Source organism: Rhipicephalus sanguineus, chromosome 8, assembly GCF_013339695.2.
Source record: "Rhipicephalus sanguineus isolate Rsan-2018 chromosome 8, BIME_Rsan_1.4, whole genome shotgun sequence".
Lineage (NCBI taxonomy): Eukaryota > Metazoa > Arthropoda > Arachnida > Ixodida > Ixodidae > Rhipicephalus > Rhipicephalus sanguineus.
Genome location: NC_051183.1, coordinates 98,760,037 through 98,782,502, shown reverse-complemented (window position 1 = coordinate 98,782,502; position 22,466 = coordinate 98,760,037).

Below are 22,466 nucleotides of genomic sequence, written 5' to 3'. Positions count from 1 at the left end.
ATCGGGAGAATGGGCATTTAGGTACACTTTGGAAGTGAATTAAAATATATTCTAAACGTTTGCTGTGTCCGACCCATCGTGTGGAGTGTCCTTGCATACAGAGGAAACCCACAAAAGGCTTGTTATAGCCTCGAAATTTGATGGCACCGACCCTTTAAGTCCTAAAATTTCGCGTTTCAATCCGCTAGTGCTGCACGTCTGCGCCGTTTCCGATTGCGCGCTCGCTGCACTGGCAATTTCGGCTACAGGCTTCGCTGGGTCTGCACCCAGCCATGGCGGCTGTCGGAGGTAAAAAAGAAAAAAAATGGGGGGGGGGGGGGAGGGGGCGGAGTTCAACAGCCTCGAGCACTTCCAGCCGGAAGCGTGGACCGATGGGGGCGGCGGTCGAGCGGTGTCCGCCAGCTCTGACCACCGCGCGCTAACCGGAAGTGGAATGCCTGGCCGCCGCGGATTCGTTTCGATTCCGCGGTACACCTATCCGCGCGGCTGGTTCCGGTGCGCTGGTTCGGTCACCCTGTGTGCGCATTGTAACAGGATGGATAGGTGGGCCAGTTGGTAGTGCACTGTTTTTTTTTTTTTTTTTTAAGTGGGGCCCGGCTTGTCCATTCTCTGTCTCATGTCGCATGGTCACGTTGTGCTCAATACAGGCCTTAAAACAAGGCTGACAATGCTCAAAACCATCGCAAAATAAACTAACAAGGTCTAGAATAATATAAACTACAGAAATAACCAAGAAATAATCGAAATAATTTATCTAAAATCGCGAAAAACGCGTCTGATGCATCCGGCTGATATCCGCGCCGCGTAAGAGAGGGAGCCACCGCCTCGGCAAGCGCGCGATTGTTAATGGAACCGCTGGGTTGCCCGTGCTACGCATTTCAGGTATCGCGGTAGTGGAGGTTTTAGAACTACACCAAGTCCTGGATAACAACGACTTTAGCGCGGGATTTAAAGCTACACCAAGGCAACACGAGAACGACAATATAGCGCAGGATTTTTCATTCAAGTCTCTGTCTGAACGACGGCCTGTCCTTGCCGTCCGTTGACATTGTCGGAGCTATTTCTTTCAAGGTGAAAACTTCAGCGCAAACCAGGACGGACCACAAAGAAGGAAACGAGAGACAAACACTGAAAGTTATTTACAAACTAGGCGCAAGCGAAGTTTTTTTTTTAGAAAACTTCGAACGCTCCCACGTGTGTGAAAACAACAGCACATACATTTTATGACTGACCATGTGCACTTTACGTGCCGCAACGAGAAACACTGGCTTCGACGCTGGCAGGAGTCGGTATGCTACCTTTAGGTAGCAGAGTTGCGCGTAGGTCTGGCTAGCAGCCACAGCTATGCGGTAAAGTCGCACTCCATTTTTGCAGGCGACATGCCTACCGTGTCGCCGATTAACATGTCTGGTGTGTCGAATACCGGCGATGAACATGGACTATCGATAAGTGGTGTTAATACAGTTCGCTGCAGCGGCGGCGTCGAGAAATACAAAAATTGGCCCGAACGTCAGCTTCTCCGCAATGCACGGTTCCTAGCGGCGTTTGAAAGACATATGCGCAACTCTGCTACCTAAAGGTATACCATATACAGTAACTCTAGGGCACAGCAGACTGACGCTTGGGCTAGTTGGTGTGGATTCATTTCAAAATGTTAACAGCGCATAGAACGATTAGGAAGGGACGACACAACAGCGCTCTTTACCTCTGTTGTCTCGTCCCTTCCTGATCTATGCTTTGTTAACATTCTGAAATGTGTTAAGCAGTTATTGCTAATGCGTGCCCTTCTTCCTCTTCCCATCATCACACCTTCTTTCCAATTTTCCCTTTTCCCCTGTGCAGAGTAGCAGGCAAGAGCGCACTAACTCAGGTCGACCTCTCTGCCTTCTAGTAAGTTCTCTCTCTCTCCCTCTCTAGAACGCAAATGAGAGGACACTGGAATGAACACACGAGGCACATGCGCTCTAGTGTGGGGTGTGTGCGTTCCTTTCTTCGACCGATGTCTCCTCATTCGCGCTCATTCTCAAAAAGAAAAAAAAAGTTGCGCTCTCGTAGTTCGTATGTCGTAGAAAAGACATATTTCATGAGACATTACTCCGCTATGAGTCCTAGTGCACGAAAAAATGGGAGCCTCCCCCTCGGAAAAATGGCTACAAACGAAGCTTGGCGTGTGCTCTCTTTCTTTCTTTCTTTCTTTCTTTCTTTTTCTTTCTTTCTTTCTTCTTTCTTTCTTTCTTTCTTTCTTTTTCTTTCTCTTCTTTCTTTCTTTTTTCTACCGCATTGCAATGCTTCCTTTTAACTTTTTCTTTCCTCCATGTCGGGAATTGGACCTTCACCCACGTGCCTTAGCAACGCGACACTTCAGTTGCTACAGGCAACAACGACGGTCGTGCATTCGTATCCGGCAAAAGAATGAAACGGGGGAACGTGAGCCGACAAGTGACCTCGATAAGGGATCAGATTTCCGTATCAAATGTGGCTAATCACCGACAAGCCAACGATCGAGAGATCATCGGTATTGGAAAACGGCGCACACTCTGCGTGTGATCGGCGCACCTTCGAGTGTACATTTGTGTACATCCGCATTTCCGTATACAGTCGCGGACCCCGGGTTTTTCGCGAACCAAGTCGCCGCCATTGACCTCCATTAAAAAGGCTGGACGGCCCATCCCCGCTCGGCGAGGCGGGCGCTTGTGAAGCCACCGGAAGGTCTCCTCTTTGTCCCGGAAGCTGGCGTCTTCTGTCCGTCTCAGTCGCGCACTTCAAATATTCTCGGGTGGCAGCTGTTGTTACCATCGTTTTTCTTTTTTCTTTTTTCAAACTCTGCCATTACGCCTCACTTTAGACTCTGACGTACGCTACACAAAAGATGACAGACGCCGTGCCGACACCGTCCGAATACGGCGGAGTGCTGCAGCGTACAAAATGCGTAAAAAGTAATGCAACTTTGAGGTACTTACGCGTGAAATGTCTTCCCTGACGACATTTCCGGTCGATTCGTACAGTTTACTGCACTACAGGCAGGTATTTCTTTAAAAAAGAAGAGAAAATCTCTCTTCCGGGACAAAAACGGCGGCTTCCGGTGGCTTCACGCCCGCGTGCTCGATACGCCATCCAGCTCCTCCTGTAGTGGATCAGTGGTCGCCGCGACCGAAATCTCATATGTACTACTTGGTTTCATACACGAGGCGCAACGCTATAGACCCTTTCGCTGTTTACAAACAAAGCTGCTGGACGACTTCCGGTTTTGTGCGCCGGAGTAGCCGAGTAGCGTTTCGAGGAACAAAAGCCTTAGCGAGTAACCGGCACATTTTCAACACTTTTCTCCCTGTGTCTGGCCAAATATTTTATAAAATATTTTACTGAGCTGCACACACAACATTGTAAGAGTTAGTCCTTCACTTTCAGCGCCTTCTTTTTACCTGAAAGCGGGAAAAAGAGTCTTTCCTTACTCGGGCACAACTTCAAAAGCATGCTTTCTGCTTCGGTGTTAGAGAAGTGATAATTGAAGTGACCGGAAGTTTCTTGGGTGCAACACCCGCTGCTGCTATCGCAATCTTGAAAGCGACCGAAAAGGCGAATAGAAGCTAGCAAGACGTCTGGCAGTGTGATGCGTTCGCACCAAGAAATAATTCAATTATGTTACCAGCCGTAATCTGATTTCTTTTCCTTATTAGGCTGCGTGATATGTGAAGGTGCTTTGTGCATTAGAAATACAGAAACGCTGTCATACTGGGTTCAGTACGTTGTTCTAGATTGCCCAGCGTCTCTTTGGTTTTGCTTCTTGGTGTTTATTTTGCAGCCCGCGTCGCGACGCCCCTGACGCGCAGGCTCGTGCTCTGTTGTATATTCTGTTCATTACACTTTGTCGACGGAAACTCGTCAGAAAGTCACACGTGAAAGCTTTAGTAACAAGGAAACAACTCGCTATAATCACAGAATCAATACAAAAACGTCTTCTTTGCTCAGTCTTTGGGTCGCATCTGCCCCCGTTTCGAGCCGCCGGCCCTCCGTCCTAGTTGGGGAGAGGGTTTCCTCCTCGCTTGCGGTTGTCGTCTTTCGGACCCACAATCCCTTCAGGCTTCTTCACGTGTTTCTGCTGAGGACAGCCCTGCTCCTTTTCTTTACTTTTGTATTTTCTACATGCTCGGCTTGCACGAGCGTTTACAACGACGAAAGCCAAGCGCGAGACGCGCGGACTGACACATATTGCTGACGGAACTTCTTGCACAGCCTCCGCAGCGTTGCACCTGATCTGTGAAACGGAGTAGGTGAACTTCGCTTAAAAAGTTTTCCTACTAAAAAAGCACATATGTATTTAGAATATAGAATAACTACGTGCTGTGCTCTGGGAACGACTCATGAGTCGGAAGCTACGTCAATGGTGTGTTTAGAAAAATTTATCATCACAGACGGTTAACATCAATAACAATTAAACGTAACATTTGCTTGCTAGACATACGTTTACGAAAATGATCAACATGACAGTTACAGGAAACATAACACGTAATGACGAACTGACAGGTGACCAATCAATCGACGAAATTACACTTACACTGACTTCGCAATGCTTGCTTCGCGTAACCATCGTCGTTTGCCAGGCCCTTCTGGAGTATTGGCGAAGTCTCTTTCCCTACCGCTTGCTTCCAGCGTAAAATACGAGATGCGTAGCTGGAGGACTTCGCCTTCTGCGTCTGTCCGTTAACCATTTCAGACGCCGTCCACTAATAACTGTCTGTAAATGCGTAAAATTTACACATTATTTCAAGGCACTCGATATTGTATTGCAACGAAAAGAACTTACAGGGGCCCTGATGCATTCGGCTAAGACCACTCGAAGGTGAAAGCCATCTTCTTAAAGGGTTTGGTTGTGGTAGTGGTTTGAAGAGGAAAATGCGCCTAATTTCTGCAGCCCGGTCGGGAGCACGGCGCAGCGCCTGCGGGATAGGGAGATGGGATGACAGTGGATAGAAGAGAGAAGGTTAGAGGTGTGGTGGCGCAGCGGTCTTCAGTACGAACAGCAGCAGGCCGGCAGCAAGGATAGGGGTAAAGGGTTTTAAACCACTCTCGACTTCAAAGCCGAGAGAGTGGTTTCTTTCTCGGCTTCACTACCCTTTCCTACAGGCGATATCACCTCCTCGTCACTTATTTCTTAATAAAGCACGTGTACAATGCCATCCACCACTAAGCGTTGAGCCTATGAGGATTTCGCGCTTGTCGGCTACATTCTGTTTATCTCCGCAGTCGGAAACGGACAAGACGAACTGAAATCAGTTGGTCGCGCGATAGTCATGCGAGACAAGAAAGAACGGGTGGGCGACTGCGTGGCAAAGCAGGGTAGGAGGCATTTCACGACTGATATTCTTCGTATATGGACCAATCAACAATTTGTACCTTAATTACGTCGCGTGAATCACCCTTCTGGCGTCACGAAGTGCGCCGAAAAGACTGAAAACGCCAGGAGAGAATGACGCACTCGTTGTTTTTTTTGTATTTTTAGAGACTGTTTAGGCAAGCTTTTAAAGTTCTATCCATTCTTTTTCTTCTCAGTCGATGTATTGATCCTGCCCCGCCACCCTCCGAAAGCTTTCTGCACCTAACGTGGTTTTGCGCGGCCTCCGGGATCGGTGGCACTGCAAGCTTTCTGCACTTCACCTGGTTTTGCACTGCCTCGGTGACCGGCCCGCCTTCGGCCAAGTGACCATCTCATGTGATGACGTCGACGTCATAGTGATGTCATCGTGACATCATGTCACAAATTTTTGTCGATCTGTGACATCATGATAACGTCATATAGGGACGTCACCGCGTGATTATTTTTGTATCACTCGTCGTGGTGACGCCGCCGACGATAAATTTTCTCGTTTGATGAGGGATCTGAGGCTGTCGCCTTAATAATGTCACAATACGGTGATTTGCGTGGCTTATAGTAAATGACAGTCGTCAAGTTGTGATCAAATATCTTTATCCTAAATATTAATGAGAATTGACAGACAATAATGCCAAGAAAAGTATAGGGGGATATCATTTGTAGTAATTACGATATAAATGTGAAGAAAGTAGAGTGCACGAAAAGATAACTTGCCACCAAGTACAAAACACACAGGCGTAATTAATCATCATTGTCAACAACAGCAGCAACAACGTGTGCAGCTTCGCAGGTGCACGCGTTGTTGCCTTACGCAGTGGGGACCTTGCCGAAGGAAGAATTATGTGGTAGTGTGCACTTCGCAGCTGCATTTATAGTAGGCATTTTAGGACACTTTGAAAGGACAGGCGCACAGGTGTACAGACGTTCCTTTCTTTGCGGCACGGCTTAGGTGTCCACCGAGATGCGAAGCGAGGCTATCGCGTTGTACTCTTGAAAGCCAAGTCCTCCAAGTTTTTTGTTTTAACAACAACGAGAGGCGCCCACTTGGGCGCGCCCGCCCCTCTCTAATGCAAGGGATAAGACCAGCGGCGAGAAACCTGTTCCTTGAACAAGGATCCGCCGCTGGTCCGGCACCTCGCAAGAGCCGGCCCCGGCGCCTACGGTCTTCTTCTTGCTGGGCGCGTTTCGCGGACCGCCGGCTTTTTCGTCTACGCCGGCGAGTTGTTTTGTTTTTGCGGACGAGGTTTCTTTAGCCCAGACAGGTTAGGCGTACATCCGGATGGCGTTCCGAGTGTCTAGCGCAACTCAAAGTAAAAGTAAACAATGGTAGGGCTAGAAGGCAGAAGAATGGTTAAAAGCTGTTTGACGTGTTCTTGGTGTCCTTGCTTGGTAGTCACGTATGTCACCTGGTACGCAGAGTTTATAAAATGTCGTCGGAGTCACGTAACAATAAAACCACTTGCAAGTTAGCGCTCGCGCTGTCGTCTTGTCCTCCATTCTAACCCCACCTTTGTTTCTTTTTACTTAGTTTCATTCAGTGTTGGCGGTAACGCGTTACAAGTAACGGCGTTACCGGTAACGCGTTACTTTTTTCGGTAACTTAGTAACGTACTCGTTACTATTTAGGAACTGTAACGGGTAACGTACTTACGTTAACATTTTTCGGTAACGTGAGGTGTCACGTTACTCGTTACTTTTTTTTCAATTATCCCGGATGTTTTACACAAAATTCCCTCGTCTCATCGGCTCCACTGTAGCAGAGCTCGCCCCGACGTTCTAATGTCGCAGCGGCATACTCATGTCGGCCCGCCAGGGTTTAATAGACTGTTCGGCAAATTGGTAATTCATCATGAATTAAAATAGCATCAAAAAACGTAGGACAAGACGAAGAAGGCTACAGAACATGCACTTGTGCTTTAGTCTTCTTCGTCTCGTCCTACGTTTTTTCGCGCTATTTTCATTCATCAGGCGTTAAGAGTACCATCAAATGGTCCTTCGAGTGCCTATTTAGTGTAGGTGCGGACGTATTCGTTAAGAAGAGAGGCAATCTGTCCGATGACAGCTTTGAAATGCAGCTGTTGCTTTATTTCTACAAGAAGCGGTAGTTATTAGAAAATTCTCCTTGTAATGATATAGCGATGGTTATGAACTTTGTTTTCAAAATGAAATTTGCTTCTTTCTATCGGCAACTGCGGGTACATGTTTCTATAGTTACCCAATTTTTGAGCGAACGAGGCTTACCTTGAACACGTGCACATAAATGCTCGCAATTTTTGAGGTAAGTATACAGATTTTTAAAGGGGAAAAATTCATATGTGTGCAAATTTTTTTTCTCCAAAACTAGGCCGTTTACGCATTTCTTTATGACTATTTGATCATCTATCTTGTTAGTAGAAGCGCACCGTCAGATTTACTATAAATTTGTTGAGAGTTGTGGTGGTTTTTAAGGAGAGCGTTGATGATAAAATCTAATTTTGTGTTGAACGTCACACTGACAAAATGGATTTACCATGTGCCACAGAGTTAGGAGCCATCACATGTAACTGTATAGGCGACATTAGGTCGCTCCACTATTGCCAAGCACTGGCGTTGCTGGGGGGGGGAGGTGTACGAGCCTTCTCCCCCCCCCCAAAATCTTTCAATTTTCCATGTATATATCTACAGGCACACATACAAACGCACGCACAACCATACACAAAGTATGGCTTAACGCCCCCCGCCCTACACCCGCAAAAAATTTCTGGCTATGCTACTGTTGCCATGGTACGACACATTTATGCAACCTATTTTGGTTAAATCGGTAGTTCGCGCAAAAATTGTCGTTTGTGATGGAAGTTTCGTGTGAATTATAAATATCAGCTTTTTAAACTGTTATTGGGGTTCCTACAGTGGAAATGCGGTGAATAAAATTTCTGACCATAGAGTAACGGCAGAAGTAACGTACGTTACTTTTTCGGGTAACTGTACGGAACGCGTTACCCTTTTTTAAGAGGTAACGTAGGGTGGTAACGCGTTCCTTTTTTGTTAGCGTAACGAGTAACGTATTTAGTTACTTTTTTTCGGTAACCGCCTACAACACTGGTTTCATTTGCGCTAAACACACTCAGAACGTCATGGGATACGAACTCGCCCAAACCTCTACCCTTTGTATCCGGATGGCAGGGGCGGCTAGGCAGAAATTTTTTTCGGGGGGGGGGGGGGCACTTCTTGATCTGTAGTGGGGACGAGCAGGCAGATGTGGTCGATTGTCATTTTTTCTTGGCTATACCAGCAATTTAACCAGGACCTGCTTAAGAGTGGTATACGGAAGGTCGGTGAAACTGTGACTTTGGCGGGTCTAGGTGTACGTGAATATTGCTGTATAGAGAATTTATATATGACTGTTGTTGGCTGTATTGAGCGAATAAAGAGTCGTGCACGCAAAGATCCCGGTGTTTCTCTTGTGCATGACGTATATTGTCCCATCAACGGCGGTCTCAATATGAAATCCTGTAGTATGTAAGGAACTTCGTCGTTTCGAAAGTGCACAAAGTGGCACAACGTTCGTTTCGTATGCAAGTGGTCTTGTCTTTGAAGTCATTCTGCCATGTCGTCGAAATCATGCGCCTTTATGTTTACTTTATCTCCAATCCCCTACTTGCTCACGTCAGCGCAGGGCATTGTACCTGACACTACCGTCTGGTTAACCTCCCGGTCTTCTTCTCCTTCTTCTTCTTGTTCTCTCTCTCTCTCTTTTACGCAGTGTCCATGTTTTCGACGCAAAAACGCTGGATCAGTCGAGTTAGTCGGTTAGCTGAAGAAATGTTCTTCTACGCGTCTTTTGTGCGCGGACGCGATCCCCTAGAACCCAGCCTGTATACCCTTCGCCGTAAAAGCAGGGCGTGTGCCTGTTTTCACGGACGCTGTCGTCCTATCTGCGGCAGCCGCACGCCTTGTTTCAACCCAAGGCGCGGTAATCTCCTTGGGAAAGTGAGCGTCCACTCTGCAGCTTGAAATCGACGCCGACGCGAGCAAAGCGACCGCGTATACGAGATCAGGCTTTGGTCGATCGCAAAAATGCGTTTAAGCCCTTTTAAAAGCGCCGTTGCTTTCGATCACGCGTTTTTGGCGCTTTCCCGTCGACGACTGGCGTTGGTCTATCTGGCGGATCTGTCCTTTGCTGTCGTGGCCGTGGTCGTTGGCGGCGACGGGTTTTGTAGTCGCACCTTGGCCGCGACGGCGTGCGCTTTGTGGTGCGGGACCGGGACGCGCCCAAGTTTTATCGCGACTGGCGCAGTCGACAGGATCGGGTCGATCAGCTCGCACTACGCGCTGCAGGGCAGGTATGTTGGAAAAGGCGCCGCCACAACTTCGGCGTTATCAGTGTTATCGCTTACGATACCGCTGCAACGATATCTTTCTTAAAAAATATTGACCGCCATACCTCCCTGCGAACGTGAATGTCCAGCGAAGCTGTATCACAAACACACCATGCTGATGGGCGAGTATGTTTTATTATTGCTTTAGAGTAATGGCAGTGATAATCGCTTCGTGGTCGCTGTGGTAGACCGTGACTGGTTTCGCGACCATTTTCAGCAAGACGAATTTGCTCCTTTCGTCGAACATTGTATTCACGCTGCTCTTCTGGTGTCTTTAATTTCTGTGGTCTACCCATGGCAGTCTTAGAATGAACCGAATGAGTTACTAGACGGGTCTACCCTTTTATATATGAAAGCGGGAAGCATGCAGGGAGAAGGAAGGAACCCTTGCGCCAGCGTGCGGGATTCCGCAGAAGTGATTTGCAATATGTGTCCATGTGATTCGAGTTGTCGATGAATTCGCCCTCTGGCCGCCAATTGCTAGCTTCCTGGTTAGCTCAATTCGTAGAGCAACCGCACCGGAAAGACGTTGGTCCCGGGTTTGAACCCCGGACCAGGACGAATTTTAGGGGCGAAGCTGCTTAAGGCGGCACCCGTTCGTCCCTCGTAGTCGTAGTCGTAGTGCGTAACCAGTCTTACGCTTTAACCTCCAAGGTGGTGCCGGTGGGAGATTTTTCCTGCGCGTTGTGAACAATAAAAATTCGCAGCGGTAGCTAAAAGCCGACTTCTTATGTCTCTCATTCCCATTAGCAGCCATTGTTTACCTCCAAGGTAGTGCCTGGTGAGATTTCTCCTGTGCGTGATTAAACAATAAAAATTTTGTTCAAAACGCCGTTGATTGATGAAATAAACCAACGAAAGACGCCAAATGTTTTGTAAAAGCAAAACGGAAGAACGCCAGATGTTTCTAAAGCAAAACGAAAAGACGCCAGCTGCTTAACGAAAGACGCCAGATGTTTTCTAAAGCAATGGTTTTCTAAACAATGAAAATTCACAGCGTACATGTAAAATTAAAGTGAGCTGCAAGTCGTCATAACTCATCGAACCTTTAGTATAAACGCGCCCGATCTCACGTCGGTGATGATGTACTGGGCAGAATTCACGGAAGATTCACGGTTTACTGATGAACCTCCGCAGCTTCGCCCACTCATCATCATTCACTCCGTGGATATGCTGTGATTTTTCGGCGACTAAGAGGCTTTATTTCTGAGAAATCCGTATGGATTTCCTTGTGGCTTCGTGCTACCAACGGGTGGTTGTCTATTTTCGCTTTCTTAACCCTTTCGCCACCTTGCGGGATTCCACAGAACTTGATTTTCAATACGCAGTCTAAACAGGCTGACTGCTCCACTTTAGTGTTCCTTTAAAGTTGGCTGGTTTGTTCCAGTTGTCGCTATTGACAACAATGAGAAATGAATAGATTGTATAGCATTGAGAGGAAACGAGCCGTTACAGCGTTCATTCTAGAAAAATAAAATAATAAAAAGAGACCTGACAGCTAAGCAACAGTAAAAGTCGGCGATATATGGGGCCCAGCTGGTATCGATAAACAGCGCTAAGTTTCTACTCAGGGTTTCTCGGCCACTTGTTGCCACGGTTCGCTTATCGTTCCGAGCACTTCAAAACGCCCCGATAGAGGCTCTTCGGGGACACCGAACGATAGCGACTTTTCCGCTTTTGGAGATTTAGGAGTCCGGTCGGCGATCGTGTTTACTCGATCGGCTGTTATCGACGGGTCAATGAGAGGCCACATGGGAACCTTGATGGGAACGCTAGTGGCACGTCCCGAGCCAGCGTGACCTTGCGGTATGGACATTTTCGCTCCCTCCCTGGACGCCGGCACCTTGCCCTCTGGACTATGGTATAGGTATGCGTGCGACCAAACAGAAGCATGGCCTAGGCACCGGGCCGGCCCGGGTATCCTCGTGCGACACTCCAGAAAGGAGCACATCTCTCCGATTACGTGCGGACAGACAGACAGAGAGACGGGCGGATAGGCGGACGGACAGATAGATAATGACAGATAATGATAGAGATAGATAGATAGATAGATAGATAGATAGATAGATAGATAGATAGATAGATAGATAGATAGATAGATAGATAGATAGATAGATAGATAGATAGATACAGACAGACAGACAGACAGACAGACATATAGGATAGATAGATAGATAGATATAAATCGATCATCTGCATCGAAGAACTACAAGCACTTGCGCGCCGATGTAAACGTTCAGTTCGGCGCGCATGTGCTCAGACCACCACCTCGGACGATGCCTGCACCGCTGCAGAAGCTCATACGACGGGCTGGTCAAATACTTAGGTACAACAAGAAATGTAACCATTACGGACCTTGTTGCAAAAGGCGGTATTTTCGTACCTGAGGATAGTTAGGCGCAGGGCCTTTGTTTTCACCAAGGTCTAAAACTATGCCCAACTGTTTTTGCGGTTTGCCCGAACGCATCGTCCATCTATACTCCGCGACAACTTTTCTTGGCACCACTGTGGAAGCTACAGAGCCAAAGTGCCTGCATGCGCGCGCGCCAAGGAATAGTACCGATATTTATTTTCTAATTCTAAAAGTTACCTAGCTCGAATAAATAAAGATTTCTTCATTATAAAAAGAGAACGAGTATGGGAAGCCATTCGTGAAAAATGTTTATTGTAAACTTCAAGTTTGTTTCTGTCTTTATTTTTTGGACAGCACCACGTTTTCCTCACGCCTGCACCACATTTTTCTCACGCCTGCTCTCTGAGTCTCAGTAAACATGGCGTCCGCGATGCCCCGGAATCGTTGGCCTGAACCGTGTGCGGCCGCCAACTCGCCGTTTCGTTCTCCGAAGAAGCTGTACTCTAAATGTGACAGAAAGTGGCTATCAAACCAGACCACGCAAGTTATCTGCAATGTCATCGCTGGAGTGAGGCGCCGTCAGCGTGACTTGTCTGCAAATGCAGTGTGCCGGACTGTCGCCGAGCACCGGAGTGAGTGAGCGAACAGTAAGCGTATCAAGGCTGAAGCTCTGCGGGCCCCACTTGCCTCCCCGAAGCGCAAGAAATTGAATTTCTCTGGCCAAACTGAGAAGCGCATCACCGGCAAGACGCGGCTGCTGCGCTATTACACGTTTGCGTTGGCAGCATTGCGGCGCAAAGTGCACAGCTACTTCATGCGCAATGAAATACCTACGGCCGAGAAACTACGCTCTGTGAAGGTGTGTGACCAGAGAAGCTTGATAAAATAATCTGCGTCAGTCTCTTTTTAATTAAGCGTGAGCTCTCTTTAAATCTAAACCCAATTCAGCGGCATCATGGTACTTTTTCTCCAAATTTTTGCTACTAAAGTCGCCCCTCGCGTTACAATCGTGATCGCGTTACAATCTAGCAAACGCCGTATTCAGGTTGCGGTGTGCGCTTGGTGGCGTTCATCATATTCCCATGTGTCTTATGTTGTTGTCTTCGGGCTTCACCCGCAAAGACTGTTTGCAATGCTCCGCGCGCAGACCGCGATGCGATGTTCCAGAAGCGCCACGATTGTTTTAGATCTTTCTGTTAAGATTGCGCGCGGTACGCGAATAGTCAGAGATTACGTGGCCACCAGCGATAACACTGAAACATTCGATAGAACATTATAAAAGCCGACACGCTTTACGACTTGTCAGAATTATTGACGGACGACGCTCTGACTGACTCGTTTCCCGCCCACAAATTTGGCCAAATAAAGAGTTTCATCTTCGACAACACCACTACTGCCTTCGTCAACGTAACAACCCTGTGACAATATACAGTACAGTAGGTAGATGCATCTACGCACACTGATGTTCCCATTCTGCATGTAGACGTGGTGCTAAACGCTCTAGCGATGCGAGCAAGCGAAACCGAAACTGGAACTGAAATCGGCTGCAAGGTGCCGAACTACTTGCGTAGTAACACAAATGTGCGGATGCCCCGCCTCCGTAGCCTTCCTCGCTCCAATTCCAAGATAAGTTGTCGCCGAGTATAGAATGTCGGCATGGTGAGGTATGGACACGCAGCGACAAGTGCGCAATGCTGACGAGTGTTGCCGATTGTCTATCGCTCCAAGTGCAACATTTCTCGCGTGAGTCACGGCGCTCGTAGACGTCAACGTAGAGGACGCGCAAAAAAAAAAAAAAAGAACAGCGCTGCTTGGTCATCATTGTCTCCCGCTGGCACAGTCTTCAGTACAGATATGGCCTGGGTTCGAGATCGCTACGTTGTATATGTTTGTTCAGCTCGATTGCGCTGTAACCTGGATATAGACCGCAACACACAGCCATGGTGGACTTCGACTGTGTCGCGGCGATATAGGACTTATAGCTATGAGAATACGATCATTTTTCCCCCTTTTCTTTTTTTTTTTCGACAGAACTCGGGATGGTTATATACATATATTTTGGTTCTGACCAGCTTATAGTAAGAGCTTCTACAGTGGTGCAGTTATCGTCTAAGGTGGTAAACACTGATCGACGTCGGTGCGCCGTGATCTACTTGGAATGTTCTCGGGGCCGTACTACAAAGGCGATCGGAGTTCTTTTCTTTTTTTTTCTTCGTGACATAGACTTGCCCTCAGCAAATAATAGTGTGTGTGTGTGTGTGTGTGTGGGTGTGTGTGTGTGTGTGTGTGTGTGTGTGTGTGTGTGTGTGTGTGTGTGTGGTGTGTGTGTGTGTGTTAGATCTGGGCCGTAAGGCCGGTGTTGTGTATGAAGTGAAACAGTGTCTTGTGGATCCGTTATCATTTATCCAACGGTCGTAGCTGTGCGTGTCAGTGTTGCCTTCGCGATAAAACAATAGAAGTGCTGAGTCAACGGATTTTGGAGGGGGAAAGGACGCTCACGGCCAGGAGCTTCCATCTGGCCGCTCGAGGGGGGAAAGCCTAAGTGAGGGCCTGCTTGTTCTCGAAGAAACAGCGGCAACTTTCGCCCGCACTGACCTTGGGCCGTCCGTTGAGCACCCTCCCCCCATACTCTCCCGAAGGAGCGACGCCTGCTTGCACAGACACCCAAGCTATCGGCGTCTGCGGGGAGAGTTCCAGAGACCATGCGGCACCCCTGATCGTGCGTCATGCACTCCAGCGGTGGCGCAATGGGTCTTCTCGACGGAGTTCCTCTCCACAGGGCCCCTCACAGGGCCCCTCGTGTATTTGTTCCGCCCGCCTTCGTCGTTTTTCTGACCTCTCGTGAAACGTGAACCTGTGGTTGTCGCGTACTCCCTGCCGAACAGCGAGTCAATTTCACGTCACTTAAACTCCGCGAATTCGCAGCGAAAGCTATGGTCCCTCACAGCCAACCAAAGATAGTTGCAAAACGACGTGGCGTTGGGCTAGTTGGTGACCTTGATGAATAAGACGCTGCGCGCGAAGCGAGCACCGCATTCAGACTACGACACTTAAGTAATGGGGATATCCGTTGTATCCGCCTTGAATGTTCGTTGTTCACTATTGGCGACATTCATGAACCAAAAAGCAGAACTGTACACAGAAAAGCGCCTGTGATCGGCGTCTGAATGGAACCAACTAGCGTTCCACGGCACGCTGTTGGTGTGACACCTTGGAATACTGGATACCACGGCGGATGCCACGGCAGTATTCCGATCGAATCGAAGTTTCGCAGGCGGTTCAGTAGACGCTAATTCGCGAGTCTTTCTACCTTCTGTGCAACAAGAAGTTCTTGTTAGTGGTATAGGCTGACGCATCATGGGGTTGGTGAGACGCTTGTAATCAGAATCAGGAGCATCAAGTCGGACTCGAATGTTACCCTTTGGAAATTGATCAAAACAAACGAGGCAGGAGCTGTGGAAACTTGGCAAATAATTAACATATAACTAGTTGAACAAACACATGAGTATTGGTATACAGTTATAACAGGCTCATATCATCAATAACACGAAAATTCAGTTAGCAAATTGTACAAAATATCGTAAATAATGTGTCTTAGGACGGAATGAAATGCGCGTGCTCTCGGCTTCTCGTGTTCTGTCGCTCGTTTCTTAGCGCTTCTCTCACAGTGATGGGAAAGCTGCTACAGTTGCTCCAAGCTGCTACATTTCATTAAAGCTGACATCTGCTACAAATGAGCACCATTGCTCCAACCTGCTACATTCCAACCTGCTACAGGTTCTGACATGCCACTGGACAAATACTGGCATCAAGTTTTCATCATGAAAGATGGTCAGGGTGGGCCAAAATATCCACTATTGTCCAAGCTAGTCAAGGCACTTCTATCACTTCCGCATGGCAATGGCGATGTTGAGCGTGGATTTAGTGAAAACTCCTACACGACAGGTCAAATCTTTCTCTCTCAAGCGTAAATGGCATACGTCACATAATGTCATATTCAAAGAGGTTTGACAGTGACCCGTGCTCATTTCTAGTCAATTCCGATGTCATCAAGGCTGTCAAGGGGGCATCAAGACGGTATGCGGAGCGCCTTGCAGCTGAAGAGCGACCATCAAAGCGTATGCGTATAGATGCAGAGCAAAGTTCACCGAATGTGGAACTTACCAATGACCAAGCCAAAAAGGAAGTGGCTGAGGCAGAACGGATGATTAAAAATGATGACTTGATTCAGCGGGGCATGAAGTTGAAGAACTTCTTGACATCAAGAGTGGGCGAGCAGTGCTTGCTCAAATACGAAAAAAGATGGCCGAGTGTATGCCACACTTGCATGTGGAGAAAAAGGGAAGAAGCTTAGTGTGTTTCATGCAAGTGACATTCATGTATTGTGTACCTGCGTCTTTGTGCCAACCAGTCTTCATATATTTGTGATCCTAGGCTTTGTTTAAAGCTTGCGTTAGTTGCGCCGTCATTGAACTCATGCGCACACTGTATTTAATACTTCATTTTATTGTGTAAATAAAAGCATTAAAACGCCATCTGACCTGTTTTTTTTTTTTTTCGTTTTCGCAACCTGCTACAAAACTGAGGGCAGCTGCTACAAATCATCATTTTTCCTGCTACAAAACCTGATACAAAACACTTTTGGCCATTCCCATCACTGCTCTCATTACATTTTTTCTGCACAATATGACGGGACTAAAAGAATTTGAAATGATAGTCTTCAAGCTTTCTTTATTTCTTGAAACGAATTTGATGCGAAAATTTCCCGCAACGGCGAATTTCACCGTTTCGCTGTTCAGAATAAACGACGAAAAGTCAATAAACAGGGCTAATTTTGTTCGCAAGTGGTCAGCCTGATCGAAAAGCGACCGTTCAGGTCACTCACACGCTGCTTGATTCATCTGTTAGTCCAGCATTCAGTTCTTTTGTCCCCCGTGGGAAAATATCCGACTTCCATCACCATTATTCCCCCTCACCCCGAACACACGCACGCACACACACATATCTGTTTCTCGTCAATGTTTTGCTGCACGTCTCATCATCACCGATCGATTTCACCACCCGTCATCGACATATACATACCTGAAAAGAACGACTTTCATCAATGCATACATGGTGACTGGTGCTCCATTATATATACCTACCTGAACCGTCGCTGGCCGTGTGTGGTCCGTTTAACGTTCGCTACCACGCCCTCTCGCTACCCGCATCATGGCGTCCATTAGGAGCGGTGATTGCTGTACTTCGTTTTCTGGGCATGACTCCAAATGGCGTGTTGCTGTTGTCGGCCGGCCTTCTAATTAGCGGTGACGTGCTCATGTCTGTAGCACTTACTGTAACGCTGTCGTCTGTCGGCTACGTTTGCAACTGCTAATTCTCGGCACAGTATGTCAGTTCGTGCTGCCATCACCCGTGGCTGGCTTTTCGGGTGGTACATAGTGTACGCCTTGATGCATGGCTCGTGGACTGCAGTGTGTGGTCTGCCACGAAGTACCCAGGCCAAAGCGATTGTTTTATTATATTATTTTGACATGACTATTTCATTACTGGCATCTCTTTGAAACCTTTTGAAACGGGCGGCTGCCACCATGGGGGGGGGGGGGGGAGAGGGAACGTGCCTAGCTGGTCCTCAAGCGAACCTCCTCTGAAGCCGCTTGCTTCTCGCGTTTCGTGTCACATTTCCCATGATGCTCCTTTTTCATTTTCTTTTTTGCTGGGCTCATGGGGGGGGGGGGTGTGGAGGGGGTGGGTGGGCGGGGGGGGCATAAGATATAGTACCGAGCGGCCCAGCGTTAGAAGCCAACCTCCTCGGACGCCGCTCCCCCCTCGTTCTCCATCGCTGGTCAAAATCCCAGCATGTTCCTGTTTCATTCATTATGGCTGGTCTTCAAAATTCTCACGTGACGACTCATCCTAGTTTTTTTTTTTCCTTTTCCATGGCTGCAACCAATAGCTTCCGCACTCGCCTTCTTGCGGGTTTCGTTGTAGCGGCCCTCACTAGGGAAAAAGAAGCGGCGGCACACGTAACGTAGAAACGAAATGTCATTGATTACTGCATACTTCAAAAGAGCCAACTGCGTGGTGAATTAAGACAACAGCAACAAATTTACTCTCCACCTCGGGGCCTGCGAAAGAAATATCCGGCGAACCTGGGTATTAGAAAACTCGCAGGGCCCCTCGTGTATTCGCCCAGGACGACTCGAAGGTGCACGTTGTCCGACGCGGCTATCTTCCCCTGCATTTCATGTCACGTAAACGACGCGTGCTCACGTGGTGTCACGTGACATTGTCTACGAGTGACGCTGGCTAACACATCCCAGGGATCACACGCACAGAAATACTCAACAGAGTAGACGGGGAAGCGCCTTCCGTCGCAGCAGAGCATCGGACACGTGATTGGAAGGATGCGGGTTTGGATCCCACCGACGGAAATGGTGCTTTTTTTTTTGTCCACTTTAATTCATCTCAATTTCGTCATTATTACTACGCCACAGTTAAAAAACAAGACATTAGTCCCTTATGCTTCCCTTGGCTTAATTGTTTCTTGGTTTCATTTGGCTGCGTGTAATGAATTGAAACGAGCTTTTCGAAAAAATTCCGCTTTCATACTTTGATACTGTACTGTGGAAGTGCGGTAAGACGTCCTTAGTCTCTATATGCGTCCTGCGGTAATGCAGCGCTGCTGCAGACACCTCGTTGTGTGTTTGGAAAAGGAAGAACCTCCACGTCAGTTCTTGCGGTTACAGGCTCCCTAAAAACTTTAGGCTATCTCAAAGGGGTACTGAGACGACCTCAAAGTTGTTTTTGAGGCGAGAGCCTCAGACGTACGCCTCATCAAACACGAAAAGTGACCGTCGGCGTCAACGCGAGTGATGCAAACGATCATCGTCACGGGATATCGTCCCCATATGACGTGATCATGACGTCACAGATCGCCTAAACTTGTCATAATCGCGGTACATAACGTGACGTCACATGGTTACACCACATGACTTCGTCGCTTGGTCGTAGGTGGGCCTTTCCCGGAGGCACATGAAGATGGAGAAAGCTCCCAATGCCTCCGATCCCGGAGGCAGTGTAAAACCACGTTGGCTGCGGAAAGGTTTCGGAGGCGAGGGGATCAATACAATCGACTTAGAAGAAAAATATGGCTTTCGCCTAAGTGATTTTAGGCGAATGCGTAATGGACCCTGTGAGTTTCTTTCTTTCCTTTTTGGCGTCGTATCAAAGGCCAATACCTCAAGTTCCTTGAGAATGGAGTGGTAAGCGTGAGTGCGCCGTGAAAAATTAATCGCAACGTATATTTAACGTCTAGTTTCGGTTCTTACTGTACCCTGACGTCACGACTGGGTATGAGTTTCTCGTCACGTGCTCGTGCAAGGTATCGCGACGTATCCACGGCCGTTGGCGACGCGCAACCTGACGTCATCACAACTAGCCATGCTGGTGCATGAAGTCATCAGAATTGGCACTGTAGCTAGAGTGTACTATAACAGGGGAGTGCTCGGAACGGCCGCAGTACCAATGTATAGAAAGTGAAGCCCAAACAGGGTCAATCCACCTGCAGCGCTGCGATCGGTACTGTGCAATGTGTCGTCGTTTAAGAGTTGCGCACGGCTCTAGCAAAGTGGTGCAGGGGTAGAATGCCCGCTTCCCATTCAAAAGGCGCGGGTTCGAATCGCAGCTGAAGATGGTGGGTTTTTATTCTTAGTGTCACCTTTTATAGCTGCGTTGGTTTTTCACTTTCCTTCTTAAAACTACCTTCTGTTGCTACGTATTGCTATAAAAAGTAACATAAAATGTGAAATCTTGTTTCGAGTCTCGTCTTCGCGAAAATCTCGGAGGCCATACTTTACATTTTTGTTTAATCCCGGGCAGTGGCGCTGCAGATAACTGCGTTAGCTCTCAATTTTCTTTTATTTTACTTCACATTTTGCGTTACTTTTGAACCAACACATAGCAACTTAAGCTAGTTTTAAGAAACAAAGGAAAACCAATACAGCTACAAAAGGTGCACTAAGAATAAAACCTACCATTTGCAGCTGTGATTCCTTTTGAGTGGGAAGCGGGCATTCTACCCCTGCACCATCTTGGCGGAGCCGCGCGCATCGCTTAAACTACGACACATTGCAGACTACCGAACGCAGCGCTACAAGCGGATTGACCCTGTTTGGGCTTCACTTTCGAAGCTGGTTCGGGCACTCCCTGTTCTAGTACACTTACTGTAGCCTAACGTCACGCTAGCGTCGATGTCAGTTGGTGCTCCATGCGAGAATTGACTATAATGTCAAAGTATCTGATTAGCATTTACTGAGCTTCACACTTGCTCGAAGCCGTCTCAGTGTACAGAAGATTTGTATTGCGGAGGGAAACTCAGCCTCGAAAATTGGCATCATACCCCTTTAAAGGGCACTAAAGACAAACAATGAATCGGTTTAGATCGATAAATTGCGCTCTGAGAAATATAATGTCGTTAACTTCGCGATCATAGCTTTGTCGATAGAGGAGAAAATGAAGTCCAAAGTTTCATTTTAAATTTCACGCCGAAAGCTCCCCGCGTGACGTCATGGATTTCAAGGTGTATTTATTGTATTTTGGCGCCATTGGCTCAACAAAGTTACCCCAAACTTGGTAGGTCAAGTCCCCTCAGAGGACAATGTACTTCATTTCTACTGATCAGAAACTACGTAGTCCCTAGTAGGCGCCGTCAAAACATGTGACGTCACGGCGAATGGCGCGGAAACTTGGCGTCGCCACCCACATTTTGTTTTTGCGTGTTTTCTTGCTTACTAAGCGTCTTCTTGTACCAAGCGTGGTGTTTTTGGTATCGTGAAAGAGTACTTTACTAATCTGAGAAAAATCGTTTTGCTCTTAGTGTCCCTTTAATGCGATTTTAGTCACCTTCCACGGCGTTCTACTAGTTATGGTGCTCAACTGCTGACCCAAAGGTCGCGGAATCGAATCTCGGCCGAAGCGGCTGCATTTCTAATGGAGGCGAAAGGTTGGAGGCCCGATTTAGGTTCACGTTAAGGAATCTCAGGTGGCGGAAACTTCCGGAGCCCTCGACATTTACGGCGTCCTCATAATCATATCGTGGTTTTATTTTCTTTTTTCCCTTCTCAGTCGATGTACTAATCCTCCCCCTTTCTCCTCCCAAAGCTTACTGCGCCCAACGTGGTTTAGCAGTGCCCCCGGGATCAGCCCACCTGTGGCCAAGCGACAGTGTGATGACGGTGACGTCATAGCGCGATGATTTTTTTGCATCACTCGCGTGGATGCGCCGACGGTCAATTTTCGCTCTTGATGAGGCATCTAAGGCTTCGCTTTAGAAAAAAAAAAATGGGGCTGCTGCGGACTAGCGGTGCGAAGTCTGTGGATTCAGCAGAGCTGGCGGCCTTTGTTCATCCTCATCCTTACTTCCTTTTCCACCCCCTTGCTGTACACTTCGGTGCGGTAACGCGGGTCTGCCCGCAGTCGCTGCATTCGACCCGGGCGACACTGCGACGAGATTTCCGCTGAGCAATTTATGCTTAGGGAGTCGTTCACTTCTTCGGTCGCCCACGTCACGGCTACGTGTGCTCGGCGCCAAGTCTCGAAGGGTGTGTGCCGCCACGACAGTGACACCGAGCTATATCTACAGTACGACCGTATTGGCGCGCAGTGCCGTCAGGGCTTCGGCTCCACCTAACCCGCTGTGTGAGAGAAATCTGGCGAAGATCTCTCAGCGGGGCGCGCAACGTCGGAGTGACTAGGCGGAGTAGGTGCGCGGTAGTGAGGAATGGCGGCGCGAAGCTATGGCTCGACTAGAGGCGGAGGGGAATGCAACTATTCCAGGTGGTTGCTAGGTGATCGAAGTGACGTCATGGCCGAACGGAGCAGGTGAGCGGTCGCAGCGGCTTGGCGCGCCGCTATGCAGAGCGTACGGAGCTAGGCGCAGCTGCGTCAGCTCGTTGCGAATCAATGCGCCGTGACGTCATATCTAGGCGCAGGTTTTGCGAACAGCGGGCGGCGCAACGAAAAGGTTAAATAGCTCCGCTGTTAAACGTATGCGATATACAGCTGAACCCCTCAATAACGAAAGCCCTGAAGAACGAAATTCTCGCGACAACGAAGAAATCTGGCGTCCCCGGCGAACGTCCATAGAGTTCAATGCATTTGCCACCTCTGCACAACGAAGATGTTTTAAAAAAGCACTCCCGCAATAACAAAAGATTTAGGTAGCGACCCGCAACTTTTTTTTTCAACCCATGAGCTAGTTGGCAACCCAGAAGTTGGGAAGTTGCGGCACCGCTCATTCGACAAGTCGGGCACATACGTTTTCGCCAACAAGCGGAGTGCGTTCTTGTCCGCGTCTACTTTGCGCTGTTTAACTACGGATGATGAC